Here is a 27,541-nt window from a genome sequence, read left to right as displayed (position 1 = left end):
TCCTTCCGCCACTTCCTTCCGCCACTTCCTTCCTTCCTTCCTTCCTTCCTTCCTTCCTTCCTTCCTTCCTTCCTTCCTTCCTTCCTTCCTTCCTTCCTTCCTTCCTTCCTTCCTTCCTTCCTTCCTTCCTTCCTTCCTTCCTTCCGCCACTTCCTTCCTTCCGCCACTTCCTTCCTTCCGCCACTTCCTTCCTTCCTTCCTTCCTTCCTTCCTTCCTTCCTTCCGCCACTTCCTTCCTTCCGCCACTTCCTTCCTTCCGCCACTTCCTTCCTTCCTTCCGCCACTTCCTTCCTTCCTTCCTTCCTTCCTTCCTTCCTTCCTTCCTTCCTTCCTTCCTTCCTTCCTTCCTTCCTTCCGCCACTTCCGCCACTTCCGCCACTTCCGCCACTTCCGCCACTTCCGCCACTTCCGCCACTTCCGCCACTTCCTTCCTTCCACCACTTCCGCCACTTCCACCACTTCCGCCACTTCCTTCCGCCACTTCCTTCCTTCTGCCACTTCCTTCCACCACTTCCTTCTGCCACTTCTTTCACCACTTCCTTCCCTCCCCATGAAGAATTGCCCACTGTAGGAACTACACTGTAAGGGGAAGTTCCTATTCAGGGTAAGTAACTATTTAGAAAATTGTATATTTGATGTTGCTGCGTTTAATTTTTCATACCAGTAAACAGCCCTCCCCAGCTTTCAGGCTTGACGTCTTAGTGGTGACATCAGTTCCAGACAGAATACCCTAATATACACAAAAATATGCACCATTGCCCTGTCATGACATGAGTCAGCAGCTAGTAGTATGCTAATATAATATTAGCATTGATTTTCTAAGCTATTCCAGTACAATACATTTATAATACACACAACTATTGTCAGCATATGCCAAATCGGCAACATTGCACCAATTTGATCAAGAAAAATGGACAAAGTTATAAAATTAATAGAATATGCAACAGCAATATACTTAGGCTCTTTAGAATTCAGTTAAATGATCTCACAGCATCTTTCTGTGACCATACCACAGATCTCAGCCACCTAATTCTTAATAGCTTTTCTATTCTTACAGTAATTGTTTAGCTGATGCATGCATTCACATACCACTGCAAATATAAGACAAAGAATTTCCACATTCTGGAATTAGTTTTTTCAGCAAAGTTGACTTGAACTTAAAAGCATTGGCTGAGAGATCTTTCTTGGTAGACACCTAGGATTTTTCTGAAATATTGTCTTTTACTACTGTGGTGGGTTGACTGTAACTGGCTGCCAGCTGCCCACCAAGCCACTCTATGCCTTGCCCTCCTGAACAGGACAGAGGAAGAAAATACAACAAAAAGCTCCTGAATTGAGGCAAGGACAGGATGATCAGTTCCTGTCAAGGGCAAAACAGGTCAAGTTGGTGAATTAATTTAATGTATTGGCAATTAATAAGAGAGAAGGTAATAAGAAACAAGGAAAAATCTAAAAACACCTTCATCCTTCCTCTTCCTTCTTCTCAGGCCCAACACCACTCTCAAATTCTCTGCTTCCACCCCCCAGGCAGTCTAAGGTGATGGGGAATGGGATTTGTAGCACTTCACAAAGCTTCATGTCTGCCTCTCCTTCTTCAAGCTCTTCCTCAGCTCCAGGATACAGTCCTTCACAAAATCCTCCCACATGGATCTTTCCCAGGGACTGCAGTTCTTCACATAGTGCTCCACTGCAGTTCCCTTCCGTGGAATGTGTTTCTTCTGGAAAAGACTCTTTCCATTTGGGTCCCTCACAGTTCCTCACAGGAGTGTACTCCAGGGACGTCCACAGAGTGTCGTTTCCTGCAGGGCACTTCCACCTGCTCTGGCATGGGGTGATCCACAGGCTGGAGCACAGATATCTGCTCCATGGCATGGTCTTCTCCACAAACTGCAGGGAAATCTTTGCACCTCCTTTCCCTTCTTCTTCATTGACCATGGTGTCTGCAGAGTTCCTTCTATGAAATATTAGAGATCAATCACATACAAGGTGATTCTAGATGCTGTCTTCCTGCTTACCAACAGTACTATCTGTTATTGCCTATCCAACAAACTCCTAGTTTTGGGGATGCTCAGAATGTCTTCAAATGATCACACAATTCAGTTATTTTTCATCTATGTGAAAAATAATATTAAAAAACATCAAACAAACACAATCCCCATTCCCTGATATTTTAACCATGTCTTCTAGTATTGTGTACAATGAAATGTACATTATTCCTAATTTCATAAATCTCAGGACTACGGATTTCCAGAGTACTTTTCTTTTTCAGCAGAAGCTGGTTTTCACCTATATTTTCTTGACTATGCTTTTATTTGGTCTATTTTGTCATTTTGGTTGATGTGATCAAAAAAACATGACACAGGATTAATGACACAGTCATTGATGATAGAGAGTTGATGAATTTATTGAGCTCTTGCTACTATAACACAATTCAAAATTTTAAAAAAAATTACTAATATTGACTTAGAGATAATTGTAAGATAAGTAGACTTATTCTTAATTTTCCCATGTGCATTGAGATACTTCCCAGAGCAGAGGAAGGATCCTATGGTATGGTACCTGTTTCTAGGAGTATCTTTTTGTCTAGTGACTCTTTTATGCAAAACACATTTAAATAAGAATGCAGAAAGCTGCCTTGCATCTGAGGAAGGGAGGCTTCAAGATAAATTTCCTTTTAAACTACTAAGTTCAGGTGTCTGGACAATATACTGGATATTGTTAATAACTCCCTGACATAATTAATCCTCTCCACACTCTGTATATAAAGGTCAAACAATCCAGGAGACAACTCCAATTTTTTTCAGCTAAAGATAATAGGAATTATAATACCTACATCTACCTGTGTTTTCTTCCCCAAAGCCACATAAGAATAGGCAGAACAACTCAGATGCAGAGTATCTTGGAGAACTAAACATGAGGCTATATGGGAATATGTAAAAAGCAGTGCAAAATGCATCTCTGATCAGGTAGCACAGAACTCTACAGCCCGGCACTTTTGAACATTTGCCGATTTAGCAATTTATGAAGTTAAACCCTACAGTGGAATTCATTAATTTCTATAATGTAAATTATTTCCTCAGAAGTGTATTTCCCATAAGTGAGATGGTTTTGCTGTGGCCATGAATAAATCAAAAATGAAGTAATCTTTATAGGCAGTGCTAAAAAAAACCCTGACTCGGGGGAAATCTGAACGTAAATAACACAGAAAAGTTTACAGAAAAAACACCACACAAACTCATTAAAAATACATTCATATTATGGGGAAAAAAAAGGACTATGTGGAAAAAAAAGTCTGCCTAAGCTTAGCATTGCAGAGCTGACATTCATTGTATTGATCAAAACCCTGTTTTGTCAGGGAAATGTTTGATAATATAATTTTGACATAAATTCAGTAACCAAGAGGACAAAGAGAAATCTTTAAGGTCTAACATGCAGTTTTGAGGCTTTAATCAAGAAAAGAATGATGACCAACACTTTCTTGAGTGAGTGATGATTTAAAGAATATTTTTCCCTGTGGACCTATCAAGAGGTGCCTTGAAGGGAATCACTAGAGGAAGAAAAATGGTCAGCATTTTCTGAAAGCTCTCTCTTAAGGGTGCTACAAAAGTGGCAAATCAAGACACCTCAGCTCACTTTTTAAAGTCTATCTGCTCATTCTGTACCTATAGGTATTCTTATTTGTACATTTTTATAGACGGAGACAAGTAGATTCTACTGGTACTCCTTTGCCTTAAATTAGCTTTCAATTACCAAGTTTCCTTTCTTTGGGAAAAAAAAAAAAAGCAGATAGAAATCTTTGATCTTACTTGGAGATATGTAACAACACTATTCCTGTTAATTACATGCCAAGAAGCTCTGTATTTGTGATGACTCTCATAAACTCCTTCTTCGGGCTTCTGTGGTCACTTCACACATGACACAGTTCAAAGACTTTAGGTATTGTGTTTGTGCTCAGGAGACTTGACTGGACAAAGAGCAGTACATGCCTTCATAACACTTCATTATTTGTAGCTCTCACACAAACTGTGGTCTTATTTCTTCTTTTAGTCAAAAAATGCAATAACTAGGATTAAACATTTTGGAGCAGAGTTCATCGGGTGGTGACCATCAATATCTTCCTTCATTAGCCAAAGTCATACTATATATATACTTCTTTATGTGTCCTCAGAGATGTTTTTTCAGGGTAAATAGTATACTCTTGCAGTTTGTACAATGGTGGAACCTCACTATCTGATGTTATAGATTTTTACTGTCTAAATAAAGACAAATGCAATAGTGTGTGGAGCAAGACTGACAGTGGTCTCTTATTAAGACAGCCTAGCATTTTTCTTTAGAATAACCTGTTTCTCATGGTTATAACTGCCTTACATTTGTCAAAGTCAAATTTTCTTGTATTTCTTATAGCTTGATTTCTTCTGCATGCAGGTGTATTTTGTAGAGTTGCAGAATTCTTTGGGACTTGCTCAGGCATCTGACTCTACCTACCAATGACTGAATTCTGCACCACTTGTGTCCCCACACAATGGCTAACTAAGCTAAGGAGCACTTGTCTTATAATGGCTTCCCATTAGTCCTCTCCCCTGCCTTTACACAGTCTAGGTGCACGATGCTCTCTTAATGAACTGTAATATTTCAAGTGTGCCTTATCCATTCCTGTGCACTGAATAAAGGAGGAATCTTTAGGGAAAAAATATCATTGTTGTACAAGAATGAATAGAGAAAAGAAGGCAAAATTAATTGGCCAAGCAACCTTATTCAATATCCTAACATCTGAGGGCTTGATGTGTCAATCTCAGTACTATTTTTGCAGACGTTATATTCAACCTATTTTATATATATCTGGTTTTGATTCAATAGTGCCTGAAGCCACAAACTAAAGTGAGATGGAGGTCAATCAATTTTATATATTTCATCTAAATTATGTCACACCATTTTTCAAAAAAAGAGGATGAATTCTAGATGTGATTATGTTTCCACATTATATTTATCTTTGTTACACTGAAAGCAAAATAATATAATTCAGGAAAGATTTTTACATTATGTGTGGCTGTGAAAAAGTTCAGTTCATTTATGTTTTGTGTTAATTACAAAATTATATATAGTCATATTACTATAATTAGTGGTATTCTGGCATCAAACTTTTCAGTTATCACTCCATTTTTGCAGTAATAATGCCTATAAGTGTGGTTTCTAATAGGCATATGTAAAGAAACTATAAAGGTTCTGGGAGAAAAATCAATGAAATAAATATTTACAGAGGATTAAGGTCTGTAAATTATGTATCTCCTAAAGAACATAACTTTCATGTCAAGCATCCTATTGATTTTCTTAGGCTCTTTAACACTTCTTCCTTTCTGCTGAAAATATTCTCATGAGAAATAGAATATTGCTAAGTTTCAGAGATAACTGACCCTTCAGACTACAGCCTTCTTTGGCTCTCAATGGCAATCAAAGATAACTTGGAAACATGCAGAAAAAGTGGTACTAGCAATACATGTACTATTCTGAGTACTTCAAGAGTGTTCAGTCTTACTGATCCTCCTATCCAAGTACCAAAATTTTTGCATAACCAGTAGTCATAAGATATATGGTACATGCTTTGGAGAAGGTGAGAAAGAAAGTTGTGAAAAACACATATGCAAAAACCTCCCAAAGTGTCTCACCATTATATCACAGAATAAATTTAAAATGGGGATACTTCTGGGACACAAAGAGCTCTTAAAATGTCAACTTTCCAAATTATCCCACTAGATATAATAAATATAATGTAACATAATATAATATAATTCATATCATATCATATCATTAATATAATATAATTAATCTAATATACTATTAATATATATCAGCTTCCAGGGGTCATGTCCTCAAATATGGCCAATAGCAGACACTTACAGATGAGTAAGAATAAAGTGTGCATTGTATTTTTTTAAAATTCCCCTCACCTGCCTGTAAACTTCTTCAACCAAATTTAATTTGCACATACTTTGTAACATTCAAAGGACTTCTCTTTCATGAGCTTGTGCAGTTTTTCTTAGCATCAACATAAATTTTTATCAGTCATTATATCCCTGGCAAACATTGATGAAAGACTCTGGAAAAGAGAGCATGGGAAGATTTGTCGTCTAGAAGTCTTTATCCATAGAGAAAGATAAGAGCATTTGTACAGTTTGCACATAAAGCCACCTCTCTACATGTGTTGAACCTGGTTCACTAAGTTCATTGAATTTTCCCTTTTGTTAGAAGAAAGAATGAACAGTCAATTTGTACCTATATTATTTTCACTGGGGGCTTTTTGTCATTCATGAGCTATGCTTCTCTATCACACCCTCCTCTTCAGTTATTTCTGTTCCCAGATGAATCTTGGATAATTTCATTGCTTTTTATACATAAGTCATCCCATAGGTCTCAACATCCTCACTCAAAATCTTATACAATCTTCTATGTCCAAGTAGATTCCACAGAACTGCCAAATAATGTAACCTGTCATGGGAAACCCATGACATGTGGTTACCGAGGTCTACCTCGAGGCACATCCTGCTACCCTTCCAGTATGCTCTCTTTAGTCATGAACTAAAAATGGTGTTAACATGATCCAAGCTTAGTACACTAGCAATAAATCAACCCTCAATGTGTTCTAACATCGGATATAGCAATGCCAAAAAAATACTGCAACAAACTTTGAAAGAAGGGTTTTCTCTCTTCACTACAGCCTCCTTTCCCTTTGGAGTCTCAATGATACCCTATAGGTCTGCTTCCTATGTAATGCTAGCCTGAGAAGCATTTGGAAAAGTCAGCTAAAACACTTGGAATAGAGCCTTGGACTGTATAAATCTGGTACCTGGGTTTGCTCATTTTCAATTACTGTGAAATTTCCTTGTCTGACCTTGTATCAAAGAGGACATGTCTGGTAAGTCCACAGGCCATGAGTGAGAGGTCTAAGCTCTTTACAGTCAATTGATACAGCTACTTGTTTCCAAAGGAGGAGTCATAGCATCTAGTCCAGGAGTAATAATATCTACAAGGTCTACACAACACAGTTTTGCAAGGTGCCAAAATCCATGTATGGGCAATTTGTACTTCCATTTGCACCTTCATTTCTGACAGTGAGACTCCAGAAATTAATAAATAAATGCGTATCATCAGTGATATCTAAGCATATCTCTGATATTTGTTTTAAGTTTGACTTCCTTAATGAGTGTTTTGAGCTGCCAGGAAGTCAGACAGCCACACCAACACAGTGCTAAGTCCAACCTAAAGCCCTGCTAAGAATTGTTATCCTATTTACTACCATTTTGTAGCTTCCATTTCAGAAAAGGTTTGGTTTAAGACAGAGTTAAGTCACACCTGCTTGCCAAAGACAACATCAGCCATCCCTAAATTTCTTTCTCAATCTAAAAACAGCAGCAGAAAATTCACCCCAGACCAATTCACCAGAAGCTAATTTATATATCATTAGAAAAGTTGAAAGCTGATTTATATTGTTTGTATACCAAAGTGAAGAAAAATTGGATAACAAGTCTTAAGTATTTTGTGCAAATTCATATTTGGAGCTTTACTTCTTATTCTGTACTGAAACCAGAATTGGAACTCTTCTTGTCCCCTGCTGCTATGCACAGCTCATGGGCTCTATGAGTATCAAGGTTGATATGAGCTGCTTTTTATTTCTTCTAATAAAAGGAGAACATCTAACTTCATTGGTCACATGAAGATCCACAGGAAAGGTAGAAATCAGTTCTTTAAATTCAGATATACCGGTGAAATTATGAGCCCAGTAGGGGGGTAAACTGAACACCAACACTATTGCATACCCATGACTTCCCCATAGAATATAAACCACTCCTGGTCAAATTCAGAGAGTCACAGAATCATAGAATGACTGGGAAGGGACCTTAAAGATCATCAAGTTCCTATTCCCCTCCCTTTCACTAGACCATTCCAGTCCCCTAAGAGATTTTAGCACACCTTCAACCATTAAGTCCACACATGCTCAGGACCTCCAAAAATGTCATCTGTTTATCTGTAACAGGGAACTGACATTTGTGTTTCCATTTCTGATAAAACATTGGTCTAGTCAATGTGTCATTCTCCAGGTCTGGATCCATAAAAAGATCTTTTTGTTGTCTTAACTAAAACAAACTGCAACACATGGGAGAGGATGAAGTCCCCTCCTTTGTGAGAGCAGCCTGTCCCTAGATCGAGTTTACAGATACCCCTTAGTCAATGAATCTGCATATGACTGAAATTTAATGGAGCTGTGAACATGAACCAAAGAAACAATAAAATCTTCTTTCCAGTTAGGCTCACGGCAAAAATGTGTTCCTGATCAGGTTCAGAAGCTAATTAATAGCAGAATATATTTAAATGCAGTAAGTTGCTGTACACGCTTTGGAATTCAATGAAACCTAATAAGCAAAATCAGGCTCTTTTATGTAAACTAATCACTTATGGTTAAGCTCGCTGTGTAACACCTTCACTGCATTGTACCACAGACATTAAATTGCTCCTTTTAGTGTAGGCAATATTTCTAATCTCTCACATACCATAAATCTTATTTTCTTCTCATTCTGCCAGTTGTATTTTAAACAATTGTACTGAAGTGTGCACCACAATTCACATGCCATGTATCACCTCCTATCAACAGCTGTTTCCTACTTTCCAGTTTTGGTTTCATATTTATGTATCTTGTCAGCTGGGAAAACAAATACTTTGAAATCTCTTCCATACTAAGAGGAGAAGATTATATTGGATAACACTGTCAGTAGTCTCTTGGGATTTTTGACATGATTTTTATTGACCAACACCAGCACAGTTGTTAATGATTTTGATAACTAATATTAGATCATGTTTCTGAGGTCTAAGGAAATATCTTTACACATTATTACACAATGTTTACTTTGAAGTATTGCAATCACTGCTAAGGGCAGGCTGTTACATACTGAATTGTTTTTATTGGTTTATGATAGAATGTTCGTGTTTCTTATTTGTGTTTCCCTGTTGATTAAAATTCTGTATAGTTTGATATTGACCTGAACAACATTCAGAAAATTAATTAGACTCACAGAAAAGAATTTCCATTTAAGGACTTAGCAGGCTTTAGGGATCACTAAGGAAAAAAGTAAAAAACCACCTCATAGTTGTTCAGATTTATATTTCAAAAGGCTGCAATTCCCTGTGACATGCATGGAAAAATGACTAAGCTCTCAAAACTAGGGAGCAGCCATGCTCATAGTACAGTTATGGAGGAGAAGCCAAGAATTCACTTTTTGAACTAATGCTCCCCTAACAATAAAAAACGCTCTCCTTGATGCAAGGAGGCAGTACCTTAGTAGTTAATGCCTTAGGGAGGTTTCACTATTTTTGTGTGTTTTGTAAATGTGCTATAAGGCATCAGCAAGATCATGAGGCAGAAAGGTAGATTGTTTTATTATGTCTGCTGAGTAATCTCATCATAGAAGGCTATCAGCTTGATCAAGTATTTCCCCTTCATAATTCAAACCACCTTCTTGTCTTTAATATGCTTGGAACCAGTTATCAGTTCATTCTGCTCTTATTTTAATGGTGCATTTTTCTCACACAGTCCCACTCTACAGAAAAATACCCATGCCAGAATCAGTAGCTGTTTGCTAAAACCTGATCTAGATATACAGGAAGATCCAGTTTTGTACAGCATTTCATCATAACACACTTTGATTTGGTTTGAGTTTTCCAGGGAGTTGGGGGTTGAGCAAGCAACAGAAAAGGAAAAATATAGAGATCTAATCAGATAAATTACCAGCTAACTGGCACCCACATTTTCAGTGTCCATCTTTTGCCTTACTTGCCAGTTACTTTCTGCTTTTCAGTTTAATCATCTAGTAGAATAGGAGTTAAAACTATGGCATTTAGTAACAAACAGTTCTATGGGGATCCACAAGTAAAATTCTCATCTTGTTCGCCAGAAAAGGAGTTGCATGAGAAGCATCTGGCCATCCTTTTTCTACTAGTTTCTGTCTCACGGAAATCAGGATTGTAAACAGGTAGATCCATGAAAATGATTGTGACTTAATTTGGATCTAAATGCTATCTTCTCTTCACAATCAGTCTTTAAAGAATATGAATTCTTGATATAAAAAGGTAGCTTGCACCTAACTGGGGATAAATTTTATAATCCCACATTTCCACTGAAGTTCAGAATGCTCTGTAGCTCAAAATTTGTGTTACTTTTAAGTCTCATCTTGTACCTGATTTAGTAAAATGTCTGCCAGATTGGTGAATTTAATAACCTGATAGTTCTTTAACACCTCTTTTGGACAAAGATGAAAAACTGGTCCAAACAACTGTAGATTAGAAGCACCAGACAATGTATTACTGTAGTTGAAATCGTGTTTCTTTGAAGTTTGAATTCTTCTTTTTTGACTGTATATCAAACACTAATTTATTGTTTATAAGTTTGCTATTAAAACTGTATTTTCAGTCATGAAAATAATGAGTGATAAAACACTCATGCTATTCTTCTGAAAGAACATTTATTAAAAATTCAACATGTGACATCACTGATGGAATTTCCTGCCCTTGCCAATCCTCCTATTGTTTAAGTCCAAAAATAACCAAATTTCTGCCTGATATTATATGAATAGTCAATGATATTTTTTCTTTCATTTATGTAAAAAGAAGTCAAATCTTTATTTAAATGTTTAAAGTGATGATGAATGGAGAACCTCTTGTGGTAACACCTTCCCATTATTATTTACTGCCTTTTTTTTTTTTTTTTTTGGCCACTGTGAATGTTTGCAACTCTAGTTTCTGGTCATTGGAATTGAGAAGCTACTCAAGTTATTGAGAAGCTACTCGAGTTATTTCTAACTGCATCAATAGCAATAAAATCATAGGATACACTGAGTTGGACATGATCCAAGAGAAACACTGAGTCCAAACTCTGACTCTACCCAGTGCAATCTAGGACTTAAACTGTTTATCTAAGAGCATTATCCAAATGCTTCTTGAACACTGACCAGCCAAGACCAGCTCCTCGAGAAGCTTCTTACAGTGCTTGACTACTCTCTCAGTGAAGAACTTTTTCCTAGTATCCAATCTGAAAACCCCTGATGCAGCTTGATACCATTTTCATGCGCCTTATCAGTGTTCACCAGAGTCATCAGCACCTTCCTCTCTATTCCCTCTCAAGAGAGAGCTGTAGAAACCAATAAGCCCAGTTTGTCATCAACTGATTCTGAAGACAGAATTAATGTAATTCTGGCATATTGCAGTCATATCTGGCATATCGTAGTCATATCTGGCATGTCGCAGTAGGAAAAAAAAAGTGAGCCTTGGCGAGGTTTTCTTATAACCTCCCTTTACCAAGATTATAATTTCAGCAAAATTTTTCCAGTCTTTTTTTGCAAGTGGGTTTTTATATAACTTAAAGTTTCAACAGCATTTATACTTTGTTTAATATTTATTAAAAACATTTGCAGGGAGCTATATTCTTTGAAAGCAGTTTACAATCAATGTATTAGAAAAAGGGAAAATTAACACTTTTTAAATAATTGCCAAATTAATCTTCTCCATAATTTTGCCAGGTGCGAGAAGCCCTTACAGGATGCTTTGCACAAGTATAAATTTTCTTTGTTGTTCAACACTTGAATTCTTTTTTTTCTGATACTTTTTTATGATTAAAAATTGCATATCACCTTCCAGTATTAGTCTCATATATGTCTTTATTTTGTTTGTGTGGCAAGGTTTTGGTAGTGCAGGAGGCTGCAGGAGTAGCACACAAGAAGGCAGCAGGGACTGCCCCTATGTAGAATTGAGCCTGTTCTAGCAGGCTCCAACATGTACCTGCTTCTGGCCAAAAAAAGCAGGAGCCATCAGTCAAGCTGGCTCTTCCTCTGCTGTAATGTTTTGAATAAAATGTGAGAAATGCTGTGCAACAACTAAGAGAGATATGGACTGAAAAAAAAAATGAAAAAAAAAGAGCCCTGTGGACACCAGTCAGTGGAGAAGGAAGTTCTCCAGGCACCCGAGAGATTTCCCTGTAGCAAAAATATAGGGAAACAGGTTTCTTGCCCTACAGCCCGTGAAGGAAGAGGCAGGAGCAGATGTCCACACTACAGCACATGGGGGACCCCATGCCAACAAAGGTGATATGCACTGAAGGAAGCTGCAGACTGTGGAGAGCCCACAATGAGGCAGGCTTCTAGACACATCCGTGGGCCCATGGAAAGAAGCCTCCTGTAGAGCAAGAGTCAGACTTTAGTCAGAAAATTGATTCAGAGGACAATGAAAATGTGAATTTCAGCTGATTTTCAGAGAGACCAAGTAAATGGAATTTTCTGTATTTCCATTTGTATTTAATGCCTCTTTCATTATGCTGACTACAGGTGAGAAAATTCTAGGTTGACTTCCTGTACTGTCTGTCTCTTGTCAGGTATTTATATACACTGATTAGATCTCCCCTGAGCCCTCCCCATACTAAATAATGCCAGCTCAATCAAGTTCCTTTCGTGTGGCAGATGTTCCAGCCCCCAAACCATTTTATAGACAACAGTTTCTGGCTCAGTGCTGAAGCAGACAGGAGCCTATGTGCAGCTACATCTCTGGTCCAGCCAGAGCTGTTGGTTCTTTTCAGAGCTACTTCTGTGCTGTTTCTCTTACCATTAACAGAGGTAGTTCTGAAAACAGTGCTGAATACATGAGGAGATGTTTGGCTGTCTGTAGAATGGTTTTCTAGCTGCACTGGAAGGGAGGCCGCACACAAATTGAGTGGGTGCTTGGGCGGGAGGCACAGAACCCTGGACAGGGTGGTGGCGGGGATCACGACGACAGATCATGATTCATGATCCAGGCTGGAAGCAGGAGTCTCAGGCAGGAATGCAGGGCCTAAGTAGACAAGAACACAGGAGGCAGGACAGGCAACAGGATAGGGCAGGGCACAGGCTACACGTGAGGCTTGGAGGTCAGCTGGTGTCCTGCCAAGCGCCCAGCCAGAGGAGGGTGAGTAAGCAAGGGTGAGCCAGGGCCAGTGAGGGCACAAGAGTCAAAAAGCAGACTGGAGCCAGGGCAAAAAGGACAAAACCAGGCTAAAGCCAGGGCAAGAAGCAAAAGGAAAACAGACATGATCCCAGAGCTTATGACACAGTTACTTTTATACCTCCTGGCTCTTTCCAAGGTCTGCCTGCTGACAGGAGGCCACTGGCCCAGTCCAATAATCCACTGCAGTTCATTGGGGAGTCCTTTTTCCATCTGAGTGGAGAACCTCTCTGGAAGGTACCATGTCCTTGGTGGTCTCCTGCTGACTGCCTGTCCCATGTGAGATATGGAATGGTTGCCAGCCAAACAAGGCAATCGTTGCCAAGCCCCGAAACAAGGCCCTCTCCTGGCTTCTCCCAGTTGCCTCCTGCACGCGGCACATGTGTAGCCCCTCCCCCACATCCCTCTGATAAACAGTGCAGACACAAAAATCAAAATTAAATTGGTTCCTCACAGTAACATTTAAAACCCAGTTTAGGGAGCCCCTGAACTTCGAACACAAAGCTCAAAAGTCTATGCGTGCTCAAGAAATGTTAGTGTCTTTGGGAACTCACCTGGATACCCTTTTCCCACAATCTGAGTTTCAGTAATTAAATTGTCAAAGCTTTCTGAAAAAGTTTCTTTGAAGGAGTCTCAAATTTTATATCAGAATCCATCTTTCCTTCCAAAAGTCCTGAGGGGAAAAAAAAAAAAAAGCTAGCCAAAATTATTAGCTGCTTTCAAAAATCTGACTCTCATTTCATTCCCTAGGTTCTTAGTTATGCTGACAAACTCAGGAAAGCCTTAAAAACCCCACACATCAAAACAAAATAATTAAATTTATTGTTAATTGAATTCTTCCTTAGCAGAGAACCAGAGAATCAGAGGCTAATATCCCACATACATCTTACTTTGGCTTCATGCTGCCATTCTGTACAAGATAAATTTCATCCATCAATGAAATGTTATCAATGACTCTTATTCTTAATAATCACATCAGGGCTTTTCAAAATTAAACATATGAGCCAAAAAATAAGAATACGGATGACACCTTGCTTGCAATACTGAGCATGATAGAATATTTTGCTGTCTTATTGGAGGACTCAGAGGATCTTGGTCATTAAAAGACAATAATGGGAATGTCTCCCAAAGAGCTTATTTTGATACTGAAATTATTGAAAAACTACTGAAAGACTATTAAATTCAGCTAAGAGGGCCATAATCCAGGAATTCTCTTCCTAAATAGCCAACCTTGAGCATTCCATCAAGTCAAAGACCTTAGAATGCTTTATCCCTCCCTGTAGATACACTAATACTATAAACATTGACATTACTAAAAGAAAAATGAAAAACAGAGATCCACAAAAGCATAAAACATCTTTAGTAGATCTAGCAGTGGTGTATACTTTCATCCTCTTCCTAGGGGATTGTTTCACAGGTTATTCATCAAGGATACCCTTATCACACACATGTTCAGCCAGTGAGCTTAGTTCTCTCTTTTTCATTTAACATCCCTGCTCTCATTCACAAAGGAGGTACTTGCTTATTTTCCTGGAATTTACTACTACCCAGTCCAGCAACATCTGCTACACTGAAAATTACTTCTTACAGGCTTCTAATAGTAAGGATAAAAAAGCTGAGATTCCATCACAGTGTAACCCAGATGTCCCATCCCACTATAAAAGGGGAGTTGGGGAGGATTCTTTTTGATGGATTTCTCAGACAAAAATAAAGTGTGAGCACAGCAATATTATATTGGAGAACTGTTTATTGATAAAGAAAGATAAGTGTTCCTACTGAAGGATGATAGAAAAGGGAGTAGAAGGTGAAGAAGAGAGCTTTCTCTCCCTTGAGCTGCTGCCTGATGAAGCCTCCCCAAGGACAGGGGTCTCAGCAAGTGTACAACTCCCAGTGTAGTTTTTCACCTCGTGTATAAGATATGTTGAGGCATAAATAAAAATCAGATTGGTCCCTCTCACCAGAAAAGACTGAGTTCCTCTAGCAGGAATCATTTTCACAGCTTACAGATAAATGATATTTTTAAAATTACTCTTGGGTTCAGAGTCTTTTTAGAAAATTCCTTTTCATTACATTGTCTTCAAAAATGCTCATATGGAAGTAGGAATTTTGCTTGTACCTTTTCTAATCAAATAATATGAACGCTTCCTGACCTCTTCAGGTCATGGTTAATTTGTTATCACTGTGAATGCAGACAGTGTTGCCTTTCTTCTGCACACTCCTGAGATTTACCACATGAGGTATTTTTAAGTATAAATCCCTTAACATCTGCCTTAATTTAGTAGATAAGATCATTAACAGCCATTATATCTAATCAACATCTAATCCTCGTAGAAGGGACTCATTAGCAGGATGAAATGGGAGCAGTAGCCCACTAATGATAAATGTTTATTTTCTCTGAATAAATTTCCACTAGGGAAGAGCTAGCAAGACTCTAACAACCTCTTCCAGAACAGTGTTGCACTGCATATTGAAAGATCACCCTCAAGCAGTAAGTCATTAAGAATGTGCTGCTTGTTTTACATCTATAAACAAAAAACAGACTCCTTTCAAAATAGTGAAAAGGGACTTTCAGACAGCTTACATGCAGGTATAAAAATTTCTCTTGAGTCCTGTGTGCAGTTTTGGGCATGACAATCTAAGGATATAAAGTTATAAGAGAATGTCCAGAGGAGGGCTACAAAGATGGTGATGGGTCTAGAAACCACATGAGGACTAGCTGAGGTCCCTTGTCTTGTTCAGCCTCAAGAGAGGGGAGGTTTAAGATAAATATTCCAAAATGGTCTTCACCCAGAAGGTGGTTGGGCATTGGAACAGGTTCACTTGTTCTCTCATTTCACTTTGTTCTCTCATTTTATTTCCTTTCATGAAATGAAGAATTTCCTTTCATGAAAGGAAATTAAATCTTATGAATTTTATGAGGGTCAATTGGGCAAGGTTTGGTCCATTTTCCTGTATTCAGGTCATCCCATTACCTTTTTAAGGTTTTCACTTCCGTGAGGCTTTTTTTTCCCTCAACATTTGAATTCGTCAATCACTTCTCCTCTCTTTTCATTTGACTTTCTTCCCTGATTTCAAGATTTCAATAAATATAATTTTGTGACTTTTGGCCCTTTTCACCACACCTCATTTCATCCCTATCCTTTTGCTTGTAGTCACTTCATCTGCAAGTTTTTTATTTTTTCAGTTGCATTGTTTTGGTCATATCTCCTTTCCAGAATGGTTGTTACACATTTTTTTCTGATTCCAAGATTTCATTTCCTTTTATCAAAGGAAGGTCTTCATTTCATGGAAGGAAATGAAATCTTGTGAATTCAATAAGGATCAATTTGCCAAGGTTTGGTCATTTTTACTTTATTTCATGGCATCACATCATATAGTTTTCTCTTCATTTTGTAGTCAATTTCTTTTTTAAGCATCTCATTTTCTTAATTTATAATCCTGTCTCTTCTTTTCCCTTTTTTCCCTTATTTGACATTTCAATGAATATTGTTTTTGAAGGCTTTGGTCTTTTCATTCCACCTCATTTCTTCTCAGTGCATTTCATTTTATTCACTTCATTTCCAAATTTCCCTTTTTTTCCTCTTGCATTTGATTTCATCATATTTTCTTTCTACTGTTTTTTCCTTTTGTTCTCTGATTTTTAATTCTTTCTTTTCATGATATGTAATTATTTCTTTTCATTAAATGGATTTAAATTCTGCTCGTTTTTTCAGTTTTAGGAGGGAAGAAGAAGGAGATTAAATTTAAGTAAATATTTTCTCTGCAGAAAAATCCTACATGACCAAGTTTTTCTGAAGTAATTGTTCTTTATGAAACAGAGTTTTCCAAAGGAGTGCTAGGTTATGCCTTTAGCTCTCAAATCAAATCATTGAGCAACCTCCTGGCAACCTTCTTTTTCTTTAAGAGGGCCTATAGGGGAGTCAGAGAGAGACTCTTTGTAAGAATCTGTAGTGATAAATCAAGGAGTAATGTGTTGTTCAAACTGAAAGAGTAGGAGCTGTGGACAGCAATGAGGTCTACTCTCAGTTCTCCGCTTTCCCAGACTGAACAGAAATATTAACCTCAGCCACTCTTCTTGTGGCTTCCCCTCAAGGCCCTTCACCATTTTTCTGGACCTCCTTTGGATGCTCTCTAATATTTTAATATCTTCTTATATGTTTAATAGCATGAATAAACCACACCAGTTTGTCAGCTGGGCTCAGTTTCAGAGACAAGTCCTGTGCAAATATAATTTATTAATATAAAACTTAGCTACTAAGAATGCATAAAAGAAGATGGTAAATGAACTGACAGATTATTCAGATGCATTTCTTCAACTAAAATGACCATAGGTCATCCACCATGGTTTTCTCTTTCTACAAAGAACAAGAAGCATGGAAACCTGTGCTCCCTACATTCAGAACTGAGAGAGGACACCTGTGTCCTATGCTATCACATCTAGCACTACTAGAAGGCTCAGCTGAGACCATTGTACAATTCAGGATTTGGGAGCCATCTTCCCACACATCTGGAGGGAAATTGCTCATTTGGGACTTTCAAGAAGCTGCAGGCCTGCCTAAGAAGCATCTCTGAGGCTGAACAGCTGCAAGTTGGCTGCCTGGTGCTAAAATAACCAGTATATTTTTCTATAGGACCTCATGTGGTTAGCATATTTGAAATGTGCATATCAGCTCAATCCATGAAACTGTCATTCACAGCCTTGATGCTACAATATTTAACATTTTTTGGGCAGGAGTAAACTACATTCTGCTGTGCGGTTTGCACTCACCATGATTTATGGTATGTGATGATTAATTACTGCAAAACAGGCAGTCCTCCAGTTTACATCCCACAGTCCCACTTCCCACCAGAACAGATCCATGTTGCTATTCTGGCTAGGTGTGCTCAAATGATCAGATTCTGTGCTCTGATGAATAGGTCAACTGCTTCAGGACACCTTGCACAAAAAAAACTCCAAATAAAACTCCTTACATTTCCAGCACAGAAATCCAAAATCCAGACTGACTGTGGAAAGGGACCACAGCCTGTTCTGACCCCTAAACTGTGCCTGAGAGCTGCTTGAGAGAGATGACTCTCAGCAAAGTCATGCCAGGCAAACAGGACATGTGGATGTCATGCAAACCTTGTGCACTCCCAATGCTGCTGCATTCATATAGGTGCAACCTCTTAATGCTTCAGTAGACATTTGGTCAACCCTATTCACTGGCTATCCACCCCTTCAGATGAAAAATGTACACACACACATACATATATATGCACACGCACACTTTATTGTGTATAGTTTAATCTCCCCCCCACCACAGGTAATTGAATACCTAAAAAGAGTCAGAACATGTTTACCTCATTTCAAGGTTCCTATAAGTGATAACTATACCTGGCAGAAGGGCACACCTCTTATTAATGACATCACTTTCTTCATGCCAGTGGGTAATTCCTATTGTACTTAGACTGCATACCACCAGCGGATTGCCAATGCCATTTTCATGTTCCACAAATTATCAAGGCAGAATTCTCAGAATTTATATATTTCATCTCTTGGAAACATGTTAAATACACTGCTTAGTGAAGATTGGTACATCCAGGGCTTTCTGTAAGCACTGCAAACAAGAAAACATGGAGATATTAATAATGGTGTGGTTAGAAAGCAAGCCAGTACACCACCCATTTATAATGTGGGCAAGATAGAGTTTATTCACACATAACTTACACCAGACCAGAAATAAATCATACCCTAAAATTTTTATCTACATTTTATTAAAATTGATAACTGTACTGCTATTATCAAAGAAAACACCAAGTTTTATAATGAAGCAAGGACATTTTTCAGCTTGCTGCATTAACATCAGGGCCAAAATTACACAGAGGACTTGCACCACATCTGTTTCAGAGCATGACACTGTATATCCAGGAAAACTCCCTTGCCCAAAGGGTGCCTTGGCCTCCTTCTATATGTGTACATCGGCACACTGGCATTAGCACCCCTCCATACACATGGCCCTGCCAAGTATGAGACCACAGCCACAGCATGGCTGAGTAGTTCTTCTTCCATCTCAAAACCCCACACGTCAGAAGCAAAGGAACATCACACTGCAGTTCTGGGTAACCTATAAGCCATGGAGATACACCTTGACGTCTGAATCACAGCTGTGGAGAAAGGATGCAGGGAGTATCAGCAGTACAAAAACCATGAGCTGATCAGCTGGAAGTAGAGAAAGAGTAATGGTAGAGAATTCAGGAGAGTCAGAAGGTCTGCATATATGCCCCCAAACTACACTGATACAGGCTGTACTCATAATGTATATGGAACCATCATCAATTCCCTGTAAGTTAAAAAATAATATTAGTATCACATAGTAAGAAATTACCTACTGATAACCATGATTTCTAAGGAAATCTTTCTGAGATACAGCCCTTATGTAATTTATATAAACCTATGATGTTCCCTTCAGGTCAGAATATTATGCTTAGTTTTAATTTAAATTTAATTTAACCTGTAATCTAAACTAGTTTATAATATTTTTTTTGTTGTTTGTTTGCAATTTTATTTTTTCTATTGTCTTGCTTCTGGAGAGACATGGGACTCTTAAATTTCTCATTTTGTGATACATCTGAGGATCTCTTAAATAAACCATTTTTTCATTATATTAAAAATGTTACATTTTAATCAGATTTTCAATCTCAAGAAATGTACTAGAACATTTTTGATCCTGGAAGAATCTCCTAACTCTTACTGAGACAGTAAATTTTACTTCCAAGCAGATTTAAGTAACACATTGTTGTCCTATGCTCTGTTCTTCTGCCTTTGATTTAAACCTTCAATGGAAAGAATATACAAATTACAGAACCCTAATTAAAGAAATTTATCTCTTAACATGGTCATTTTCTATTCTAATTAAAAAGAAAAGTTTTTATTAAGTAAGAGTAAGTGATTTGAGGCAGTAGCCCCTTTTTATCACAGTACAAACCTGCAATTGCTGACATAACTCTTGACCACTCTACAAAATTGTACTTCTAGTAAAGGTGCAATAATTGAAGGCTGACATTTTTAAACCTAAATCATTAGATGCTTTCTTTACTAGCATTTTACTGGACTGCTTTTAATTCCACAAAGTTCATGTATGATAGTGAAGTCTCAACAAATTTCACCCTGAATGGACAGAGGTGCTGTCAAGTCTTATCATCTTTAGAATGAAGGCAGAAGATCCTGGCACAATTCACTTGTAATTAAATTTTACTCTCCATTGAGCATTCTGCTGAAGTTCATAGCTGCTGGCCACAGAGAAGAGCCTAAGGCTGTGGTGCTACCCCTGATATGTCTAGTGGCCTTTCCACATTTCTGTAACTATCCTTGTATCTTATCACCTCATCAAAGCACCAAGCTCCTAACACCCTGAGGAAAAAACAGGCATGCTGTGTGTTAGCCCTGGATCTAGCTAAATGGTGAATCTTTCTACATCCAGGATTTAATTGCTTTAAATTATGGATGATGACAGAAACCAAGAGAACAAGCATACAGTATTAAAGATTTACACAGCTCCCCCAACTTCTATAAACAGATGTTCAAATACTGTATTTGTTATACTTTTTAAAACTAAAGAAATATACATCCTGTTTAAAGAGGGAAACTGTAAGCATACTGCTTTTTAGATAGAATCTTTGTTTTAAAACAAATAGCAATTTATGCAGCTTATGACAGTATCACTTTTTCATATAGGAAGGAGGGGGCCATTAAACATTTGCAAAGCCTTCTTAATCAATAACCCCTAACTTTCTCTGCTCTGATACCTGTGGTACTAAATTAGATGGTTTTGACTCTTACATTGTTATTAATGTTTTTACCATTACAATGTCTTGTGCACACCTGTTTTAACTCCATATTTAGGATGCATTTTCATCACGGCAGAAAAATTTGAAGGTACAAATTTTGTGCAGATTCTTTCTCAAAGTGACACCAGATTTTCAGGGCAATTACAAGTGACAAGTCACCATGAAGAACTGTTCCCCATGAGAAGTAAGCTGATGTGATCCTTACTCACGAACATAGAGGAGTATATGTAGGAATAAGGCACAGCTTGTAGGTCACAATGAGATTGAAAGAACCTCTGGAGATCATCAGGATCAGCTAGAGCAGGTTGATGAGGACTGTGCCAGTCAAGTTTTGAATACCTCCACTGGCTGAGACTCCACAACCTTCCTGGATAGCCTGTTCCAGTGTCTGACCACATGCACTCGAAAAACTTTTACCCCTAAGCTTAAATGATATTTCCTGTATTTCAGTTTGTGTGCATCGTCTCTTGTCCTGTCATTGGACAGATTCCTGACTAGTCTGTGCTTGCATCAGACTTACCCATGGGAGGAAAGGGAAATCAAATCCAATGCAATTGCTCACCAGCTACTGTCTGAGGCCAGGAACAGATCCCCCAGATCTGGGTTTGTAAAAGTAAATCACACTGGAAAAGACCACGGAAAAGAAGGTATTGCATGTCACAAGGTCGTCTGACCAATTCAGCAGGTGTGCCACATTTTCTGGGGTTTCCTTGTGCTACTGCTATGCCTGGAGTAGCCCTTCATGTGCCTTGCCAGATTAAATTGACTTTCCTAAATCCGTCTCTGGACATTGAAAAATTCTCTCTGCATATCCTGCAGCACTTGTCCCTGCCTGCACCTCTTGTACACCTTCTTTTTATGCACCAGTTTTGCCAGGAGTTCCTTGTTCATCAGAGGAGGTCTGGCCACCTTCACATGACCTCCTACTAAAACAGATCAGCAAGTCTTGAACTTGGAGTAGGTGATCATTGAAAATTAACTGACTCTGATCTTCCTCTCCTCTCTTCACTAGGGCAGTAGCCCAATAATAGTCTTCCAAGCAATTCTCTGAACAGTCCAAAATCTGTTCTTCTGAAGTCTAGGGTTGTGATCCTGTCAAACTTCACCATTCCAGGCTCACAGTGGCCAAATTTGTTCTCAGCCTCCACATCCCAACCAGTTCTTCCTTGTCTGTAAACACAGAAATCTTTTGAGATAAAAGCACAGCAAATGAACAAACTAATCTCCTACAGAGGGAGACAATAGCTCCAAGTTGAGTTTAAAGTAATATTCTGTGTGAATCTCACACAGAGAATCTACAATGTCATATACATGTAGATATAATGCTGGCTTGGATTCTAGTATAAGGATAAATTGTTATTTCCAACAAAAAAATATAACAGGATAGAGTTTACTGAAATATAAACCATAGTGCTTCTGGCATGCCTTCTGGACTTGATAACCCTGTTACACTGCTAAGTAACTAGGAAAATGCTATGAAATCATCTAGGAGGAAAGTACCCTTCCAATTTTTTTTTCTCCTCACTTTAATTTGAGCAGCTTGTCCAAGATTTTGGGCAAGGAGATAGGAAAAATCTCAAAATCTAATTTCAGGTCTATTTCCATGTCCAGTGAATGGAATAATTAATAATGCAGAAGCAGATTTTAGACCAAAGTTTAGAGTTTTGAGAAATATCTTCTACAATCTGAACTTGACATAACATTTTTGTTCACAGAAAACTGCTTCACTATAACATCACTTTCAAACAGCTGAAGTAAATTTCCCTTTTTCGTAGCAAAAATTTTTAAGTTATTAGTCTTCAAAACATAACAAGTTCTGATGTTGTAAAAGAGTATTCATTGTAAGCAAAAGAAAACGTTTCCCACAGATAAAACTAAAAATACCTTTAAGAGAGAGATTTTTCTCAGCTGACATTAAAAACATGATCATCTTGGCATAAGAGTAAAGAAACATATATGGATTAGTTATATGTTCCAAGATCACCATGATCAGCTTGTTCGACAGAAGTAAACACTGGTCTCACTTGACAGCTTTCCCCCTGTTGATGGTGGCTTTATTTATTGTCACAATTGAAGATTCTCATCAGAGCAGTACACACGGTAACAGGCTTGCATATTTTCCTATGAGAAAGGAAAAAGTGCAGACTGGCAAAGTGTTAGCAAAGATAGGTTATGACTGCTTGGACTTTTAATCTATTAAAATATAAAGAGTATATTGGTAAAAACAAACATTGGAAAGTTTGCAAGTTTGTAAATCTTATCTACTGCTTTGTTCTTATTGTTCTCATGCCTATTGTGTGCCTTTCTTCACATGCTTTATAACAAGTAAGCACGTTAGCCTCTTCTTAAGGCCCTGAAGAAGTTGAGTGGGATCTTGATCTGGGAACATCAGAGAAAATAATATAACATTTCACCATTTTGATTACAAGTAGGGAAAGAACAGAACCCCAGTTCAGCTGCTCTTCAGTACTTTCTTTCAAAAAAAATTGTGGAAAGGAGAATCTTATGCAAGAAGAAAAATACCTTCTGTGACTATAAAACCCTAGATAACTTTGATGTTTGAGAAATAAAAGCTGACATAAAATTCTTTTCTAGGTTTCTACAGTTGTCTGAACAAAATCTTTGACTCACCCCTTCATAGTGATGTAGAACATGAACGGACATCATATTATGTAGCACACTTATAATGCATGAGAACCTTATATTTTAAAGCAATTCCAGGTGCTTAGATAAGAAAAACTGTCTAGAAGTAGCTGCTCTTATTTTTATTGTTGTTATTACTATTTATATTTTGATGGTTATCCAAATCATTTTGTATAATAACAATTAACCTTGGTTTTTTTAGATCAAAACAGAAGGATAAAAATAAGGCCAAGACAGAAAATAAAGGTCAGATGACCATAATGTTGATACATTCACATGCTTTAGTCAGTCAAAACCTCTGATCACAATCGTTCACCTGTTTTCCCTGTATTTAGTGGCATCTCCATTAAGTATGAGAAGATGTGAGTACTGAGGAAAGATCTTCTGGATAAAATGGCTTTTCTACACAAGTCAAGTCTAAGAATACTTTAAAATGTTTAGCACCAGGTGCCTTTACTCCTCACCTCTGGCACAGCCACATTTTTCTGTGGCTGTCTTTTTATTTTTGCCATCAGAGCACATCATTAATCATTGTTAAAAGTCTGCAACTTATCCAATGCAGTAGAGCTGTGGCCTTGGGGCATGACATAAATATCTATCAACAAGATGCTTTTGCATCACAAGATTGACATTGTACTGTGTTCAAGTCTTATGAAGAAGCCTCTGGTTTTGGAATTAGAAGAATTTGTCCATCTCATTGAATGCACAAGATCAAGGGAATACAGTTTCAATTTGCAAGTAAGCAGGTATGTGCACCATAAAACATGTAATATTGGTCACAGGAAAAAACAAGCTAACAGAAAAAAAGCTTTTTTGGTGGAAAATCTACTTTGTTTTTCACACTGGTGATATATCACTATAGGCCCATAAAAACACAAGCTTTTTGCCCCATAGCTTCCTACTACCTGGTTCCAAATGCTTGAAATGAAAACACTATTCTCCATGGATATGTAGCTAATTAAAACAAACAAACAAACAAATCCAGGGGAGAAAAAGAAAAAGAAAACAGAAGATACACTCCACAACAAGTTTTATTCCGCTTAAATCCTCCCAGAGGTTGAGTATTCCTAATTTCCATTGATGTCAATGGTACTCAAAGGGAACTCAATTTTTGCAACCAAGCAGTCCATGACAAACCACCAACAGCACCTCTGACAGTATGTGTACTGGCACTGCCTCCAAAGAGAACATTAATACTGACAGACAGAGCCAGCAATTGGCCTGTGCACCTCCAAATATTCTTTTTGGCTTTATCAATCAGCATCTTTCTATATGATTAAGTCCTTTTCCAGGACATGGTTCTGGAAGTCATATTGCCCAACTAATTATTGAAGGGGCTTCAGACACAAAATTGGTTAGGCTTAGAATTATGCCACAGAGCTGATGATCTCTCCTTAAAGTGATCAAAAATGTACATTCATCACACACCATCTACAGTTCAAAATTTGTGTCATAAGCAAGGCTCTTCCCAGAGAAACAGCATTAGTCCAAAAATCTCTCACTAAGCAGACACCAAGGGAGAATGCACAAACAAAAATTATATGATGACTGTTTAAGATCAATAATGGAGATTTTCTTTCATCTGAAAAATATTTATATTATTAGGATAATCCATCTGCATTCTCCAAATAGAGTCCTTTTAAAATGTCGCTAGAAAGCTGAGATGGATTCTTCCATCCCAAAATAACCCAGGAATACATTCAATACATTGATGTCCTAGTTTTGTCCAAGACGAGGTTAATTTTTTACAGATATTAACTGCAGAGCTACAGAGTTGGTCTGTCTTTGTCCCAAGATTTTGTGATTTGCACAAAGTGAAATAACCCCAGTAGGCAAACCTGGAAGAGCAGCTAGGATGACACACAGGGTTTGTGTCTCTTGCTTGCCAGTAGGAGATCCAGCTTTAGACACAGTCAATGCTGCTTTAAATCTATTTCATGGAAGTACTGCTTAAATCATCAAGGTCTTATGACTTCACAAGGAGAAAAAGGATGTTTCTAAACAAGGTTAGGTAAGACAAACACACCAACTCACATATAGATAAATCTTCTGTAGACAAAGCAGGCTCTAATTTTAACATGAATTACCTGGTCACGATGACCAGGACTTTGTGGAAATCTGCAGTTTGCCTTTGGTTTTTAACTTATTAAACTACAACATTTTCCATTAGGTCTAGGAGAACAGAGGAAATAACAATTTTCTTTCCCTACTAAAGATCAAGTCATTTGAAAAGATGACCTTTTAAAAATTTAGGGCAAATGTGGGTGTTTTCAACTGCCTACACTTCTTGCACATTAAACTGTCTTGTTAAATGCAGTATTTCTTCTTAATAGTCTTAGTCGACTGTTTAAAAGAAGTTTACTTTCTTCACTTTCATTTGGAGTATACAGACTGTGTATTGAAGAATACTATTTCTGGAATATTTTGTTATTGCAGATAGTTGATTTCATAAAGAAATTGTCACATTTGAAACCATAAACCAGTGTAGAGTTTTGTTTGTCACTGTTGCTAAATATAACTTAGCTCTCCAAAGATAAAATAGAGATTCATTAAGCTGCTGCATGCTTTTATCCATTCTCATATTCCTGAAAGATTTCTCATTTATTACAAAGAAAACATGGCTAATTGTTAATTAGAAAGTGCATATGAAGGTGATTAAATTTAATTAACTCAAACAAATACAATTCAAACCTTTAATATAAAGATTTAGTTGATCTCTTTTTTCTTTTGATTTTTCTCTATGGAAGAAAGTTCTACGTTTGAAAAAGTTCTATTTAATGCCCCTGTTACCCTGCACAATTTGACCCTTTTTAATAAATTCCTTCAAAACAGACAAAAAGAAAATGTAAAAAGAATCTCACAACGTTTAAAGATCTATGAAGTCTGTACTTCAAACTTTGCTGGAAAACTTTAATTGAAAGAGTTTTCCATCAGAAAATGCCCTTTCAATAACAGCGCCTATTTTGTCCCTGATAGAGTTAAGGTTCTTCATAGTAGCTACTACGGGTCTGTGTTTTGGAATTACGTCCAGAACCAGCATTGATAACACAGGGATGGGTTTCTTACTGCTGAGCAGTGCTCACACAGAGCCAAGGCCTTTTGAGTTCCTCACCCCACCCCGCCAGCGAAGGGGCTGTGCGTGCACAAGGAGCTGGGAAGGAACACAGCCAAAACAACTGACCCCAGCTGACCTGAGGGTTGTTACAGACCATGAGGTGTCACATTCAACAGAAAAAGTGCAGGAAGAAGGAATAGGAGCTTGTTCAAAATGATGGCATTTGCCTTCCTAGGTCACTGTTATGCACTATGGAGCCCTGTTGTCCTGGAGATGTTGAACATCTGCTTGTCCATGGAAGTGGTGAGTTAATTCCTTGCCTTGTTCTGATTGTTTGTGTAGCTTTAGTTTTCCCTATTAAACTTTCTTTATCTCAACCTATGCATTTTCCCACTTTTGCCCTTCCAAATCTTTCCCCCATCCCACCACGAGAGAATGAAGAAGTGATTGTGTGGGCATGGGCTGTAGGCTGAGATTAAACCATGCAAACAAGAGAAGTATGAAACAAGAAAACAGGTCAGTATTTATGAAAAAAATAAACTTTCGTTCCAATAAAAAGCTGGAAATTTACTTTTCATAAAAAGTGTTCTTTTTCAAATTGATTTTTCTTTGTATTAGCTTTGTTACTGTCGTGGTTTGGCCCAGAAATGTGTTTCTGGAAAGGTCTAAGTCGGGCTAATCAGTGGCCAAATTCAAAATTGGCATGTGATGTGGCCACTGAGGATCTGGATAGGCCTCTGAGAACACACGGGGGTTAAAAGCAGGAGATTCCCAGAGAACTTCCTCTTTGGGAATCCAGCGTTGGTGAGTAGGTCTGGCCTCTCCCCTGCCCAGCTGCGTCTGGGTGGGGGAGGGGGAGGCCATGACGGGGAGGAGGCCGGGAGCCCCAGAAGGTGCAGAGGTGGAGGAGAACATGCAGGGGTTGATGAGAATTGAGATGTCTGGGCAGCCCCCCCGAGAGAGAGACAGAGGAGCAGCCCCCCCGGAGAGAGAGACAGAAATTGT

The 27,541-nt window shown here is 38.1% G+C and overlaps 1 long non-coding RNA gene across 1 annotated transcript; it reads left to right on the top strand.

Moving 5' to 3' along the window:
• Window positions 1–477: 477 nt before the first annotated feature.
• LOC135294447 (uncharacterized) lies at window positions 478–27,484 on the top strand. Its single transcript, XR_010356553.1, has 3 exons — window positions 478–604; window positions 26,772–26,839; window positions 26,971–27,484. It is a non-coding gene; the product is annotated as an uncharacterized LOC135294447 (long non-coding RNA).
• Window positions 27,485–27,541: the final 57 nt, after the last annotated feature.

Source organism: Passer domesticus, chromosome 2 (genome assembly GCF_036417665.1).
Source record: "Passer domesticus isolate bPasDom1 chromosome 2, bPasDom1.hap1, whole genome shotgun sequence".
NCBI classification, from domain to species: Eukaryota; Metazoa; Chordata; class Aves; order Passeriformes; family Passeridae; genus Passer; species Passer domesticus.
The sequence above is the reverse complement of the archived record's forward strand: the minus strand, read 5'-3'. Positions and strand labels throughout refer to the sequence as shown.